The sequence below is a fragment of the Chiloscyllium plagiosum genome, chromosome 4 (genome assembly GCF_004010195.1).
Source record: "Chiloscyllium plagiosum isolate BGI_BamShark_2017 chromosome 4, ASM401019v2, whole genome shotgun sequence".
NCBI classification, from domain to species: Eukaryota; Metazoa; Chordata; class Chondrichthyes; order Orectolobiformes; family Hemiscylliidae; genus Chiloscyllium; species Chiloscyllium plagiosum.
Window position 1 is genome coordinate 29151298 of NC_057713.1, and position 16645 is coordinate 29167942.

General features: G+C 41.5%; 1 protein-coding gene and 1 non-coding gene across 3 annotated transcripts in view; one reads left to right on the forward strand and one right to left on the reverse strand.

Moving 5' to 3' along the window:
* The window catches only part of ccn4b (cellular communication network factor 4b), a 65339-nt gene that overhangs the window by 22238 nt on the left and 26456 nt on the right, over positions 1 to 16645 (reverse strand). The window lies entirely within an intron of this gene.
* On the forward strand, positions 2942 to 3012 carry trnag-gcc. Its single transcript has one exon. It is a non-coding gene; the product is annotated as a tRNA-Gly (tRNA).

A 16645-nucleotide genomic window follows, 5' to 3' on the forward strand; every position in this document is an offset into this window, starting at 1 on the left:
CCACCTTGTCTCAGTCCCAACCCTCGCACTCAGCACCACCTTCCTAACCTGCAATCTTCTTCCTGACCTCTCCGCCCCCACCCCCACTCCGGCCTATCACCCTCACCTTATCACCCTTACCTTAACCTTCTTCCACCTATCGCATTTCCAACGCCTCTCCCCCAAGTCCCTCCTCCCTATCTTTTATCTTAGCCTGCTTGGCACACTTTCCTCATTCCTGAAGAAGGGCTTATGCCCGAAACGTTGATTCGCCTGCTCCTTGGATGCTGCCTGACCTGCTGCGCTTTTCCAGCAACACATTTTCAGCTCTTGTTTATATCTGTCAGCCAGGGCTCCCTGATTGGCCCAGGTTAACAGCAGCAATCAGGGAACTCGTATTCAATGAGATCCACATGGCCAATCTTGTTCCAATCACTACATAGTGATTGTGAATAAATACTTTACACAAAATAGTTAATTTTCTGTCACAAATGCATCATGCTGAAAACCAAATCTCTTCTATTTCACATTTCGGGGAAAGGAAAACTGCCCTTTAACTCTCATTAACAACCTCAAACACAGTCTTCTCTTTTGATCTTGAATAATATTGACAGCTGTATTGAGGCCTTGCTATCTGATTAGATGTTTTATTTTTCTTGGCTCAATAGTTACCTCTGTACCTTATATCTCTGGGCTGAAAGCTCACATACATCTGGTAAACAATCAATCCAGAATGAGTATCTCAAGATTTCTAACTACTTCTCCAGCAAGCCCATATCAGGTATTTTATCCCAATGTGCAGCTATTTCCTTTAAGGGTAAGTGGACCATTGCTAATCTCCTAATCCTGTACTGAGTAGATATGCACTGAATGTTCTGTAGCAATTTAATACAGCCTACCCTTACAGATGTTAGAGTTTACACAAATTATCTAACATAAACTGAAACATACTATGAAATTATGATTATTGTTCATAATAAACTATAGCTATCTGAAATAAAACGTTATTGTCCTTGCATAGCCTGTAGAATTTGCATATACTATACAGTACATAATATAAGACCACAAGATACAAAAACAGATTAGATCATTCAGCTCATTGAGTCTGTTCAATGACATCATGGTTAATCTGATAATCCTCAACCCCCACTTTCTTTCCTTTTCCCATAACCTTTTATTCTATGACTGAATAATAATCTCTCTGTCTCAGTCTTGATTATACTTAACATCGCAGCCGCTACAGCACACAATGGTAAAGAATTCCACCGATTCAATACCTTCTGAGAGACAGAATTTCTTATCTCTATTTTAAATAGGCGATCCCTTACTCTGAGATTATGCTGTCTTATTTGAATGAAAATATTGCATACATGATATGTGCTGAGTTATATACTCTCAAATGGAATAATTTAGAAGATACTGTAATGGACCTGAATTTCTCAGATTCAAGGAAGAAGAATACTGCCCCTGGCCAGAACAACTCTTGTGCTGCTTATGCAGCTTTGAAAACATCCTGCATTCTTGCTAATGGCGAGTGAAGGCCCAGAGGTAGTGTTTCTATGCTGCAGAAGAGTAGCAGGCTGCCCTGACAGTCAGCCCAAGCCATAAATCAGAAACATTCACAGGGTTAGACTTTAGATTGCAGTAGAATTAAACATAGATGGGAAGAAACGCAATACTTTGAAGCTGGGGGTGGAGGTAGCGATGACAGATATTGAAATCCAACAAGGAGCTGAATTGTGGTTTCACACAGATGCGTATTCCATGTTTTATGGTGCCATCAGTAAAATGTCAACCTAACCAGTTGGATTAAAAAAGACAGAACTTCTCTCAAGTAGGAGATACAGTGATTGATCGTTCCACAATTATCTGGACACAAGCAGTAATTTGTTTTCATTTGGGATAATAAGAACAAGAGGAGGCCAATTTAGCTTCTTCAGTATGTTCCACCATACAATGAGATTGTAGCTAAACGATGACCTAACTTCACCTCAAATCATTGGAAAAACTGACAGGATAATGAAGAGAATTGTGTGTGAGTGATTAATTGTGGGGAATAAAAGGTAGAATTAGATATGGCACCCATAACTGGGGGAGTAGTAGAAGAACATGAATAATTTAGAAAACTGTTCTTTCTTATTCACTCATGGGACATGAACATTAAGGCCGGGCCAGTATTTACTACCTGTCTCTAGTTGCCCTTGAGAAGGGGTGATAAGTTGCCTTCTTGAACCACTGCAGTCCACTTGATGTAGGTAAACCCATTTCTCTAACTCATAAGCCTAACAATCTTAGATTTAAAATGAACAATTATCATGAAAAGAGTTTAAAATTTCTGTCACCCTGTGCATGTAGAGAGTTTCCTAACTTCACTCCTCAACTGCCTGCTTCCAATTTTCAGGTTACATCCCCCAACCTAGACTCTCTTACTAGCAGAAATTGATTCTCTATATCTACTGTTCTCCTCACACTTTGAGGAGATTCCTCAAAGGAAATTGAAATTCCAATCAAAGTTTCTAAATCTGAGGGACTATAATCCTATTGTGTGTATTCCTCCTGCAATTTAAATTCTGGAGTCTGGATAGCATTCTGGCTAATCTACATTGCACTTACTTCATGACTGATCTATCCTGCTTAACTCTGCAGTAGCAGTAGTCCTACCATTGGACCAGAGACCTGGCTTCATGAACCACCTTCCCTGGAGGTATCTGATAACATGCCTGAACAGGTTGATTAAAGATATTCATCCTGACTAAGGTGTGGAGACTAGGACTGGAGCTGAAAGTCTGTTGCTGGAAAAGCGCAGCAGATCAGGCAGCATCCAAGGAGCAGGAGAATTGATGTTTCGGGCATGAGCCCTTCTTCAGGAATGAGGTGGTTCAGTGGTAGAATTCTTGCCTGCCACGCGGGAGGCCCGGGTTCGATTCCCAGCCAATGCATTGTAGCATCCTTTATTTCAGGTGCATTGGTGGTTCAGTGGTAGAATTCTTGCCTGCCACACGGGAGGCCCGGGTTCGATTCCCAGTCAATGCATTGTAGCATCCTTTATTTCAGCCTCAATCCTGAAGAAGGGCTCATGCTCGAAACATCGATTCACCTGCTCCTTAGATGCTGCCTGACATGCTGCGCTTTTCCAGCAACACATTTTCAGCTCTGATCTCCAGCATCTGCAGTCCTCACTTTCTCCGAGAAGGCTAGGATTGGACCCAGTTCTCCAGGTGTAATCAAACCAGAGTTTTGTATTAATGATTAGCCAGAGCAATTGGATGAACACCCCTGCTTCTCTCTAAAATAGTGTCATAAGATATTTTTTACTTGAAATCTGGAGGAAATAGTTTATTCCAATATTCAGACCCAGCGATGGAAGGACTTTCACTGTTGCTACCTTTTTAAGTTTTATTTTGCTCAAAAACGTAAGTTCTATATGCTGGAAAATGTTAAAATATATTAAGACGATTAAAACTATTCAAATAAAATAGCCCTCTGTTGAAAGAAAGCTGAACAATACAACACTAAAACAGCAACAATTTGCAATTATACTGTGGTGTTAACACAGAAAAGGTTTCCCTTCACTCCTTTGAAGAGATGTAAGAAAAACTTGGACAGTGAACTAATGAAGAGATATTATCAGGAAACAATCAACTTCTGGCAATGTTCTAAAGATAAATAGGAATACGGGGAGGCTAAGTCCTTAGGAAGGGTGACCATAGCATTTGATGGTTCACAACTAGCAAAAATAGGCTGAATGGATCTGAGTGATACACATGGGCTCAACTTAGAAGAACAGAAAGTTTACTAGGGAGCTTTGTAATGTTGGAGTCCTTGGCTCCATTGCATTATAATTCATCTCAGGAGGGTTCCTCTGGATCAAAACTATGCATCTGCTCATTCAGTTTGCTTTTTTTTAATTGTAGAGTTCAGGTGCCTCAACCGTGTTATCAAGCAGCATCTGCTCAGCAATAGCCTGCTCAGTGATGCCCAGTTTGGCTTTCGCCAAGGCCACTCAACTCCTGACCTCATTACAGCCTTGGTTCAAAAACGGACAAAAGAGCTGAATTCTAAAGGCGAGGTGAGAGTCACAGTCCTTGACATCAAGGCTGCATTCAACCAAGTGTGGCATCAAGGACCCCTCACAAAACTGGAAACAATGGATTTTGGGGCAAACTCTCTGCTGGTTGGAGTCATACCTGGCACTCAGAAAGATGGTCATGGTTGTTGAAGATCAATTATCTCAGGTGCAGGAGATCTCTTAAGGAGTACCCTCATGGTAATATCGTAGGCCCAACCATCTCAGTTGCTTCATCAATGACTTTCCCTCCATTATAACGTCAGAAGTGAGGGATGTTTGCTGATGATTGCACAATGTTTAGCACAATTCACGAATCCTCAGATACAGAAGCAGCCCATATTCAAATGCAATAAGATCTGGACAATATCCAGGCTTGAGCTGACAAGTGGTATTTAGTAATATTCGTGCCACACAAATGCCAGGCAATGACCATCTTTAATAGGAGATAATGTAACCATCTTCCCTTGATATTCAATAGTGTTATCATTACCGAAACCCCACTATCCACATCCTTGAGGTTATGATTGACCAAAAACTTAGCTAGGCTTGCCACATAAACTGTGGCTACAAAAGTGTGTCACAGGCTGGAAATACTGTGGAGAGTAACTCATCTTCCGACTCCCCAAAGCCTGTTCATAATCGACAAGGTACATGCCAGAAATATGATGTAATACTCCCCACCTGCCTGGATGGGTACAGCTCCAACAACTCTCAAGAAGCTTGACACCATCCAGGACAAAGCAGCCCACTTGATTGGCACCGCACTCACAAGCGTTCACTCCCTCCACCATCACTGTTCAGTAGCAGCAGTGTGTACTATCTATTAGATGCACTGCAGAAAGATCCTTCAACAGCACTTTCCAAACTCACAATCATTTTGATCCAGAAGGACAAGGGCAGTAGATACATGGGAACATCACCACCTGCAAGTTCCCCTTCAAGCGACTGACCATCCCGACTTGGAAATATATCACCGCTCCTTCACTGTCGCTGGGTCAAAATCCTGGAATTCCATTCCATTGTGGGTCAACCTACAGCAGGTGGACTGCAGCAGTTCAAGCAGCTCAAATGCATAGTCAGCAGCGTCCATATCCCACGAGTGAATAAAAAAGAAACGTCTTGAAAACTCTGTTTAACATCCACTGTTCAGGAGTTCATGTTGAGTCCAAAGTAACATTTGATGCAGTGCAGACTTCTGTTTTTTTTTTAAATTATCTGTCTGAGAAAATTCAGAATTCAAAACACAAGGACCAGTACTAAAAACTATAAAGCAGTGCATGGAATGCTCATGGGAAAGGCAGCAAATTTAAAAATATAATGCAATGTTTACATTTTCTCTTCAGCATTCTTCATTTCTCGCGGTTATTAATGCGTCACTGCAGTGTGGTTCCATAGGAGCCAGCTTCTGTCTTAAATTTCCTACTTATTTTCTATCTGAGGCAGTGCATACAGCAGGGATATGCACGAGGAAGGTAAACCACATCCTTTGTCTATATATGAGCACCTTGCAGTAAGGATCATAATGTGGAGAAAAGAAGCAAGAGCTACAAAGTAGAAATTTTTTTTCTCTGCTACCACAATCAGCATGTTTGTTATTTTCACTCACCAAATCTTTACTTGGCAACTATCTGGAGAAAAATATTTGGAATAAAGTCGGTTCCTTCAGTTAAGAAAATAAAGAGACAGGTCATTGCAAAAAAAACCTAAGCAAGGATGCAAACTTTATTAACAAAATGTCTTAAATGTGAAAACACATCCAACTGTCATACTTGAAAAATATCAGGCATGCACATATATCTGTCATGCTCTCAGCTACCGTGCAAGCTGCATGTGGTATTCTGGTTTGAGTAGTTTGCTGCCACCAGTCCCCCTTTCAATGGAAAGGGTCAACACTGATGATTCGAACAGAGGAGGCACTAATCTTACATGACAAGGTAGTTCATTGCCTAAAAGCAACAAGTAAAATTGAGGTCAACTTGCAAAGCATAATTGCGAAGGATTTTTGGGAGCTGTAAATCTGCTCCCTTCAGGTACAAATGCAGATCTAACCATCTCCACCCTGCGTGACTTCATCAGACTGGATGGAACTCAATGTTAATATGAACATTAACTCTTTCAGAAACATTACTTCAGATGAAAGCTCTCTGTTCAAAACCTGAACAAAATTCTGCAGAGTATTATTTTGTAAAGTTTTTAAGAAGGACTTGGATATAGTTCTTAGGGTTGAACAGATTAAGGTTAGGGGGTGAATGTGGGAACAGAGTATTGCGTTGGATGATCAGCCATGATCATGTTGAATGATGCAGCAGCCCGAAAAGGCCGAATGGCATACTCCTGTGACTATGTTTAATGTGTTTTGTTTTTAGCTTAAAAGTACTTTGTGCTTCACAGCCCCAGGGGCAGGGTTCGATTCTGGCCTCGGGCGACTGTTTGTGTGGAGTCTGCACATTCTCCCTGTGTCTGTGTGTTTTTTCTCTGGGTGTTCCGGTTCCCTCCCACATTCCAAAAAGATATGCTGGCCTGGTAAATTGGCCATGATAAATTGCCCATAGTGTTAGGTGCATTAGTCAGGGGTAAATGTAGGGAAATGAGTCTGGGTGGGTCACTCTTCAGAGGGTCAGTGTGGACTTGTTGGGCCGAAGGGTCTGTTTCCACATTGATGGGAATCCAACCTATTTAAGTAACAGTTAAATTGGAAAAGAAACGTATTCACAGATTATCAGAAATACTGGTCTGCAACCAAAGTTAATTTCCACATTAGCTATTGCCACTGGGATTTCTTCCTAGATCAGTTTTTAAGCAAAAGGATTCATTAGCTGTGGCTATTGCTGCCTGGCCAATTGTTATTTCTCATCCCTAACTGTCTGGACAATAGTTAAGAGCCAATTTTTGTTGGTCTGGAGTAACATATCAACCAGACCAGCTAAAGATGGCAGATGTCCTTCTCTGAAGGTCATTAATGAACGAGATAGGTTTTTAAGATAATCAACAATGGTTACAGCTTCACAACTTGTCTGTTTTGTGAACATTATCCACCCAGGAGGTCTGATTGCTACTTGAAAAGTTTGTAGCTCCCATATGTGAGTTATGTTGGAACTCAGCATTGAGTTCAAACGGCCCTGCTCTGCATCTTCCTCATGTGCGGGTCAAGCCTTGATCACATTCCTTACCAGCAAAAATGGTATTTGTCACAAACTCTGGTGAACTTTAGATTTGAGGTCCAATCACCATCTTGGATTCTCTGTGAAATCTCCATGTCTCTGATAATTCTAATATTGAATTCACCACCCTCTGCCTCAGAGGGGAGTGTTACCACAGAGTCATGATTGTAACTGCCTTTGAAGAAAGTGGGTGAAAATCATTGCGACAAAGTGACTGAAAATATCACAATTAAACCTGAATTCTGACCTAGCCATTTGGCCTAATTAGACTTGGACCAACAATGAGGAAGGTAATGTAGGTACAATGTAAATGTAAGATGAACAGTTTGCTCAGTAAAGCAGATATTTTAGTGTTCACTGTGATTGATGTAGTTTGGGGGTTTTGCCAAATTTCTGAGCATCAGGAAAGTAGGAAGTGTGAAATCTCTCAACACCCACCTTCCACTCAAACACATCAGGTCAAGGTTTGGGTTCTGCCAGCTAAGAAAACCCATGAGGGCTTTGCATCTCATGATAAATTAGTTCCAGATGGAAAATATGAAACACTCCTTTTTGAATTCTGATAATCACTTGCTGCTCAGCTGTCCAGCTGTAGAAATTGCTCTTGGGTAAACTCTTAGCTGAGATCGAGTTGTCCTGCAGTAAGGCAATTTTATGTTCGACAGATACTTGTTTGGAAAGGAATCAGTTGAGTCTGTTCATAAACTCATTGCATCACAAAGCCTTACAGTTTCTGAACAGAAGAAAGTTTCACCTCATGAGTTTGAATTGGTTTCAAATTGAGGTCCATAAGTGACAGGACAGTTTAAAACGAAAGCATTCATATACAATTAAAAGTTGGATCCAGAATGTTGCCCAAGTGTAACTTTCATCAAATTTGATGGATGGTTTCTCTCCACGAATTTTGGGTGTGATTGTCCCAAACCTCCCTCATAAACTACCCAGCAGGTTCCTATGGCTCCTCTCTCAGTGACTCTCCCATGTGCTCTAGCTGGACATCCTTGCCATTACTTTGACATCATGACACAGGCACCATCTTTCAAAGTGATCAAGCACTGGCAGTCCACAGCTGCCCTGCCCCGATTGTGACATTTGCCACAGACACGACAGAAAAGAAGAAATTGGCACTTCCTTTACGGATAGAGAGCATGAAGTCCTGGTAGAAGGCATGCTGCAGGGGAGAGTCTGGTTTCACAGAGCAGGACTATATAGCTCCTCAAAAATTAAAGGCATTAAGTTTGGATGAATTGAAAGGGGTAGCCAGTCACTAAGAGTTAAGGTTCCAGCTGAAAGCCAGCTAAAAACAGAAATTCCAACTTGAGCAGTAAAATATCTAAAGTTGGAAAGGATAGTGATGCAGATAAACTAAATCTGGAGCATCACAGATTAAAATTCCAACAGAATAGGAAGGAAAGAGAAGTCCAGGAATTGCAAAAGAAGGCAAGGTATAGCAAAGGGAGAAGAAAGTAAAGAGAAAATGCAAATTGAAACAGCTCAAACTGAGAAGGGAGAATTCCATTGAAACGACCTCTGCTGCGGGAGCCACAGACATCAGTGCTGAAATACTCATGCTTAGCAATTTAATCCCCACTTTTCATAAAGGAGATGCCTCTTTCATCTCTTTTGAGCAGTTAACATTGTAGCAAAGGTTGCCAGTCTAACAATGAGCATGGTTACTGAAGAGCACACTGACAGGGAAAGTTCACAATATTTGAGAAGAGTGTAACAGAATATCAGGCAGCAAAAAGAGCTATTTTAAGTGCATACCACTACGTGCTAGTGATTTATACATATTTTGCATATCAATTACTCTTTTACCATTAGCACTCCCTTTGTCTTTTGCCACTCACTTGTCCTCCAATCTGGCAACAAATCTTCTGTCCTGAAGACGTGACAGTGAATACAAAATATTAACTTGCTTTCTCTCTCTACAGATGCTATAGACCTGCTGGGTTTCTCCAACATCTTACCTTTTCAATATAGATTTTCCGCATCTGCAGTATTTTGCTTTTGTGAAAGAAACCTGCCTTTCCACCTAAATCGTTTAAGAATGTTCCATTTTGCACATCACGTGAAGGAAACTGTGGGGGATAAATACAGCATCTTCCAACGCTGTGAGGTCAACCACCTAAAAGACAAAGGCAGCAGATACCTAGGAAAACCAGCAGCTGCTAGTTTCCTTTCATGCCACACATCACCCTGACTTACAGTCGTAGAGTCATAGAGGTTTACAGCATGGGAACAGGCCCTTTGGTCCATCTTGCCCATGCCACCCAGTTTCCACAATTAAACTGATCTCATTTGCCTGCATTGGTCCATATCCTTCCATTCCTATCCCATCACTGGAAAGATATCATGGTTCCTTAATGGTCAAAATCCTGGAGCTTTATTCCTAATAGCATTGTGCATGTCCTAACAGCTCAAGGACTGCAATAGTTCAAGAAGGCAGCTCACCACCATCTTCTCAAGGGCAATGAGTGCTCTGCCCTTCCTGCCTTCTCTCAATAATCAGTTAAACAAAAGAAAGAGTTATCAATTCTGCCATAAGATGACACTAACTCATCAATAAGCATCTCACTAAAGTTCAGTTCTGCTACAAATACCAGTCTTCAGCCACTAATCTGGACTTGGACATTAACATTGAATCATAAGGTGACATAATAAGATAATGTGAATGCATTCATTTGATAAGCCAATGATTTTACTTTGATTTTATTTGTGCAACATTGCCAAAGTCAATATTTATTGCCTGCCCTTAATTGCCCCTATCCTGATGAACTACATTCCTGATGAAGGGCTTTTGCCCGAAACATTGATTTTCCTGCTCCTAGGATGCTGCCTGACCTGCTGTGCTTTTACAGCAACACTCTAGTCTAGACTCTGATCTCCAGCATCTGCAGTCCTCACTTTCGCCTACATTCTTGAACTGTCGAAGTCCCACATCTGGTGTTCGAAGGGAGGGAGTTCCAGGATTTTGATCAGTGAAGGAACAGTGATACAGTTCCTAGACAAGATGGTGTGTGGGTTAAAGGGGGATTTTCCCATGTGTTTGCTGCTCTTGCCCTTCCCAGGGGAAGAAGTCACAGATTTGGAAGGCGCAGTTGCAGCAGGCTTAGCAAGTTTCTGCAGTGAATCTTGCAGAGGGCACACACTGTTGCCATCATGTATTAGTGGTAGGGGAAGTGAGTGTTTATGTTGGGAGTGCCAGTCATGAGGGCTGCTTTGACTTGGATGGTATCAAGCTTCTTAAATCTTGTTGGAGTTCTACCCATCCAGGCAAGTGGGGAATTTTCCATCACACTTCTGACTTGTGCCTTGTAAATAGAATCATTGAATTTTACAGTACAGGAGAGGGCCATTCGGCTTATCATGTCTGCACAGGTTCCCAAAAGAGATATCCACCACTCTCCTAGGCAGCACATTCCACATCCTGACAACTCAATAAAGACGTTCTTTCTCATCTCATTGCTAGCTCTCTTGCTGACAGTCCTGCAATTTTGACTCCGGGTTATTGACATACCAACTAGTGGAAACAGAATATCCTTGTTCATTATCAAGTTTGCTCATAATTTTGTTCATAATCAATAAGGTCACTCCCTAATCTTCGCTGCTCCAAGAAGAATAAGCTCAATTTTTCTAGTATTTCCTTGTACCTAAAATCCCTCATTCTGGTAAATCTCCTTTTCACTGTCTCCAGAGCTTTAATAACCTTCCTTAAACAAGGTAGCCAGAACTGAAGACAATACTCCAATAGTGAACACACCTGGGGAATCAGGAATGGAGTTACCTGCCACAGGATTTCCAGGTTCTGACTTGTTTTTGTAATGTTGATCAAAGTGAGAAACACTAGAAATACATCTCACATCTCATTGGAGTTTCTGTCATTACACAGGATTCATTTGAAGATTGTTCAGAACAGTACATGTACCTTCGGTGTTTTATCCGCATTTTCCATATTGGATGAAGGTTGTTAACTTGTTTCACGTTGAAGAGATACAGCATCCAGCTGCTCGAATTGTGAACTGTGTTCGAAAGGAAGATGTTCTAAAATCATATTCAAAATTATAATGTACTTACAACTGCATATTCTTTTTAAACTTTGGCTTTGATCTTATGTCTTCACTGTCTACAGGAGTAGTGCCAGAAGATTGGAGGATAGAAAATATTGTCCCCTTGTTCAAGAAGGGGAGTAGAGTCAAACCTGGTAATTATAGACCAGTGAGCTTTACTTTGGTTGTGGGTAGAGTGTTGGAAAGGATTATAAGAGATAGGATTTCTAATCATCTAGAAAGGAATAATTTGATTGGGAATAGTCAACACGGTTTTGTGGGGGGTGGGGGGGGGGGGGAGTAAGTCGTGCCTCACAAACCTTATTGAGTTCTTTGAGAAGGTGATTAAACAGGTGGATGAGGATAGAGTGGTTGATGTGGATTTCGATGGAGCAATGATAGGGTTCCCATTCGTAGGCTATTCCACAAAATACGGAAGCATGGGATTGAGGGTGATTTAACGGTTTGGATCAGACATTGGCTAGCTGAAAGAAGACAGAGTGGTGGTTGATGGGAAATGTTCATCCTGGAGTTCAGTAACTAGTGGTATACCGCAAGGATCTATTTTGGGGCCATTGCTATTTGTCATTTTTATAAATGACCTGCATGAGGGCATAGAAGGATGGGTTGGTGGATTTGTGGATGACAGAAGGATTGGTGGAGTTGTGGATCGTGCTGAAGGATGTTGCAAGTTACAGAGGGACATGGAAATGCTGCAGAGCTGGGCTGAGAGGTGGGAAATGGAGATTAATGCGGAAAAGTGTGAGGTAATTCACTTTGGAAGGAAAACATGAATACAGAGTACTGGGCTAAAGGTAAGATTCTTGGTAGTGTAGATGAGCAGAGAGATCTCTGTGTCGTTGTGCATAAATCCCTGAAAGTTGCCACCCAGGTTGATAGGGTTGTTAAGAAGACGTACAGTGTGTCAGGTTTTATTGGTAGAGGGATTAAGTTTCCGAGCCATGAGGTCATATTGCAGTTGTACAGAACTCTGGTGTGGCCGCACTTGGAGTATTGCATAAAGTTCTGGTCACCGCATTCTCGGAAGGATGTGGAAGCCTTGGAAAGGGTTCAGAGGAGATTTACCAAAATGTTGCCTGATATGAAAAGAAGGTCTTATGAGGAAAGGCTGAGGAACTTGAGTCTGTTTTCTTTAGAGAGAAGAAGGTTGAGAAGCATACAAGATGATCAGAGAATTAGATAGGGTAGACAGTAAGAGCCTTTTTCCTTGGATGGCAATGGCTAGCAAGAGGGGATATAGCTTTAAATTGAGGGGTGATAGATATAGGACAGATGTCAGAGGTAGGTTCTTTACTCAGAGAGTATTAAGGGCTTGGAATGTCCTGCCTGCAACAGTAGTAGACTGTTTAAGGGCATTTAAAGTGTCATTGGATAAACTTATGGATGATAATGGAATAGTGTAGGTTAGATGGGCTTCAGATTGGTTTCACAGGTCGGCGCAACATCCAGGGTCTAAGGGCCTGTACTGCGCTTTAATGTTCTATGTTCTATATGTTTGATATTTCATATTGTAATAGGCAGTATAGTGGAAGTTATTAGGAACTCAGAAGTGTATTGTCACTGTAAAGGTTCTTGTAGCATTGTGGTAGTGTCCCTACATCTAAACCTGGAGGCCTGAGAACAAATCCAATCTGCTCCAGTGTGTCATAATGTGTATTATCAAATTGTTTAAAAATAGCTTACTGCTATTGGAGATAAGCCCCTCAATGAAGATTGATATTTGGATGCAATAGGGCTACCCTCCTACCACTGAGCAAACGAGTCTTGCAGTGTCCACTTAAATATGCCGAGCTTGGGAATGACAATTATCTCTTCCTTTTCCATTGTGGCCAGTAGGATGCTTTCGTGGGCTCGCCAGTGGGCACTCAGTAGTACGGGTTTTGCGCCAGAAAGGTGCACAGCAGAATTTACAGGTGAAAGTGAGGACAGCGGATGCTGGAGATCAGAGTTGAAAAGTGTGGTGCTGGAAAAGCACAGCAGGTCAGGCAGCATCCAAGGAGCAGGAGAGTTGACGTTTCGGGCATAAGCCCTTCATCAGGAATGTCACAGGTGCTTCTATTTTAAAACCAGCCTGTGAGATGCTGTTTCAAGTTGTGGCCATTGGGTGGCATCATGGCACAAGTTTCCAAAGGCTCTCTCAATTCCATTGCCAGCTTGTGAGCAAAATAAATTGCACTCAAAAAAATCACTGGTGGGTAAAGCCCTATAGAATATGTCAGTCACTATTAAAAGACTTTCCACTGAAATCTGGAGCTGAATTCCAAGCTGATCCATCAGCAGCAAATACCCAGTTTCTAAATGGTAAGCTAGCTGCACACCATTACAACTGTATCCTTCACTCTTGCATTCACTTACATAACTGGGAAATCTGCTTCCTGTTCACCACTAGTGAGCCTTGCTTAGTCTCCTCTGTATTCAGCTTCTTGCTGATGTCAATAAGTTTGTCAGAGCCCCCAGTGTGGTGGAGTAAAAGCCTGTGGGGCATGTGACTGTTGCAAAATGAATGAACCATGGTAACTTCCAATGATACCCACAGACAAAAACATTTCTATTACTAGATATGAGCTGAAAATTCAGTGAGTGGAATCTCTTCCCATTCTTAAGTATACCTGGGTAACCCAAGGATGCCAGGTTTGCTACATCATTTTAGCCAATCATATCGTGTAGCTGTGTGGATCCGGCCATTGCAACACTAGAAGCGCTTTGTGTCACTACATCAACAGTAAAACCTATCCCAAAAATTCTTTATCTCTGCCCACACCAGGAAGAAAAATCAGTGGAATCCTTAGATGGCTGTGGGATGCATCTCTGCAAATAAGATTAGATTAGATTACTTACAGTGTGGAAACAGGCCCTTCGGCCCAACAAGTCCACACCGACCCTCCGAAGAGCAACCCACCCAGACCCATTCCCCAACATTTATCCCTTCACCTAACACTATGGGAAATTTAGTATGGCCAATTCACCTAACCTGCACATCTTTGGTCTGTGGGAGGAAACAGGAGCACCTGGAGGAAACCACGCAGAATTGAACCTGGGTCCCTGGTGCTGTGAGGCAGCAGTGCTAACCATTGTGCCACCGTGCCACCCAAAGATAGTGACCCTGCTGTATCTAACTTTGGTAGTTTGCAAAGCCAAGTAGTTCTCTTTTCTCTCCAGACCACACTGTCCTTTCACAAAGCTCTGTCCTTTTGTGATATTCATTGATTTGTAGGGCAACCTGTAACCTGATATATTGTTGCCATGGCAAAATGAAACCTATAGCCTTACCTTCAAATAAAATTGCTGATAAGCAATTTTAACCAAATCTCTTCTATCTTAAAACCAAATGGTCAGGTTAGAGCAAAACAGTACTTTTCTAGGACTCAACCCATTGTGAACTCAAAGACTGCTATAATTGTCTTTAACCATGAATGCCTTATCCATTGCCTCACTAATACAATATGGCCAATCCTTTGAACTTTAATCCACAACAGACATGTTACCAACCAGACTTCAGAACTGGTCACATGATCCCTTCCATTTTACTTTAAAGACACAGTTGAAAAGTGTGACGCTGGAAAAGCACAGCTGATCAGGCAGAAGCAGGAGAGTCGATGTTTCTGGCATAAGCCCTTCATCAGAAATGTTTATTGAATTTTTATTTTTATTGAATTTAAAGACAATGTTAAAATATAATAATCTGATATAATTTATAACAGTTTGTCAATAAATTAATGAAGATAGATTTTTGAAAATTCATTCATGGGATTGTGGGCACCACTAGCCACACAGCATTTATTACCATCCCTAATTTCCCAAGGCAAACTAAGAGTCAGCATCATTGCTGTAGGCCTGGAGTCACAAGTAGACAAAGAAGGCAACTTCTTTTCCAAAAGACATTAGTAAACCAGGTGGGCTTTTTGGGGCAATTAGCAATGGTTTCATGGTCATCATTGGACGCTTAATGTGAGATTTTTATTAATTCAAATTCCACCATTTGTCATGGCAAGGTTCAAACCCAGCTTCCCAGAACATTACCTGGGCCTCTGGAAAAATAGAGTCAAGGTTAGAGTGGAGCTAGAAAAGCACAGCAGGCCAGGCAGCATCCGAGGAGCAGGAAAATCACAATTTCGGGCAAAAGCCCTTCATCAGGAATGAGGCCTCTGGAAGAAGAGCCCAGTAATAATACCATGAGACCATCAGCTCCCTTACAATTTATGTGAATATTCCACTTGTCATGTGATACTGTAAAAACCTGTCTAGCAATTCCCATCAACCAACAACGTGAGTATTTTTTGCTCCCTTGTCGTGATTCTCTAAATTTTAAGCTATTTGTGTCTCTACAATGGAACATAGAATATTAGGGTCCATGATTACGATCTATCTATCATTTTGGGCATATTCCTGGCAGGAATCCACCAGACAGAAAACAAAGAAAGACAACTGGATTTCAGTCAATTTCTCACAGGGTGCACTTGGTCCAGTCTCTATTCTCTCTGCAGTGTGCCCAGTGCCCAATCTCTGTGCTGTCTGTTCCCCAAATCCAATCTGATCTTCCAGTCTGCCCTGGGTCTGGCCCTGGTCTGCCTCTGCCCTAGACTCAGCCCTGCCCCTACGATTTCTGTGTCTGAGCCCAGTTCTCTGTGCTCTGAGTCTAATCTGGCTTTGTGGCAGAAGGATAAAATATTGAAAAGAAATATAGCATACAGAGGGAAACAAAGTGACACCTGCCATAGATTCTCTGCTGCTGTGTATTAGTGAAGCATTTTCTGTCTTCTACTCTTCGGCCAAGAGTGGAAACTTCATTGGAAAAAGAAATGTAATAAATGCTCTCTTGCATTTCTTTTCCAAGATACAATGCACAAATATGCCAAAATTCTACATTTTTATAGTAGCTGGAACTCAAAGGTGGTCTTGAGAATAAAATGAAAAATAACAGGACAGGCAATTGGAAAAATAATTCACACAAATCACCTATGTTTTCTCAGGAAAGTAAAAGTGAAGCAACTAATTAAAATGATAGATCAGTGAGTTGAAACACTTGCCAAAGAATCTCATGCGTTGCCTCCCCTCACTGCTTCCTTACACAGAAATCTTGACTCATCTGCTACTCACATTAACTAGAGTACTTGATGTTCAGAGCCTCTGCCTGGATCTCCCATAAGAAATTCCTGTCAAAATTCCAATAGTATCTTTGAATAGTTACACTGGACTATTTCCATCAACTGCTCCTTTACACCATGATTACCATTATTCTGATTTGCTTTTAATTAATTGGTAGCAAAGCCTGACCAAAGGTAACCTTTCAAATGACTAGGGCTGGTCAGGCAATTTGAGTGAGACACTTGGTCTTTCTCCAAAGATGCTGCCTGAACTGTAAGATG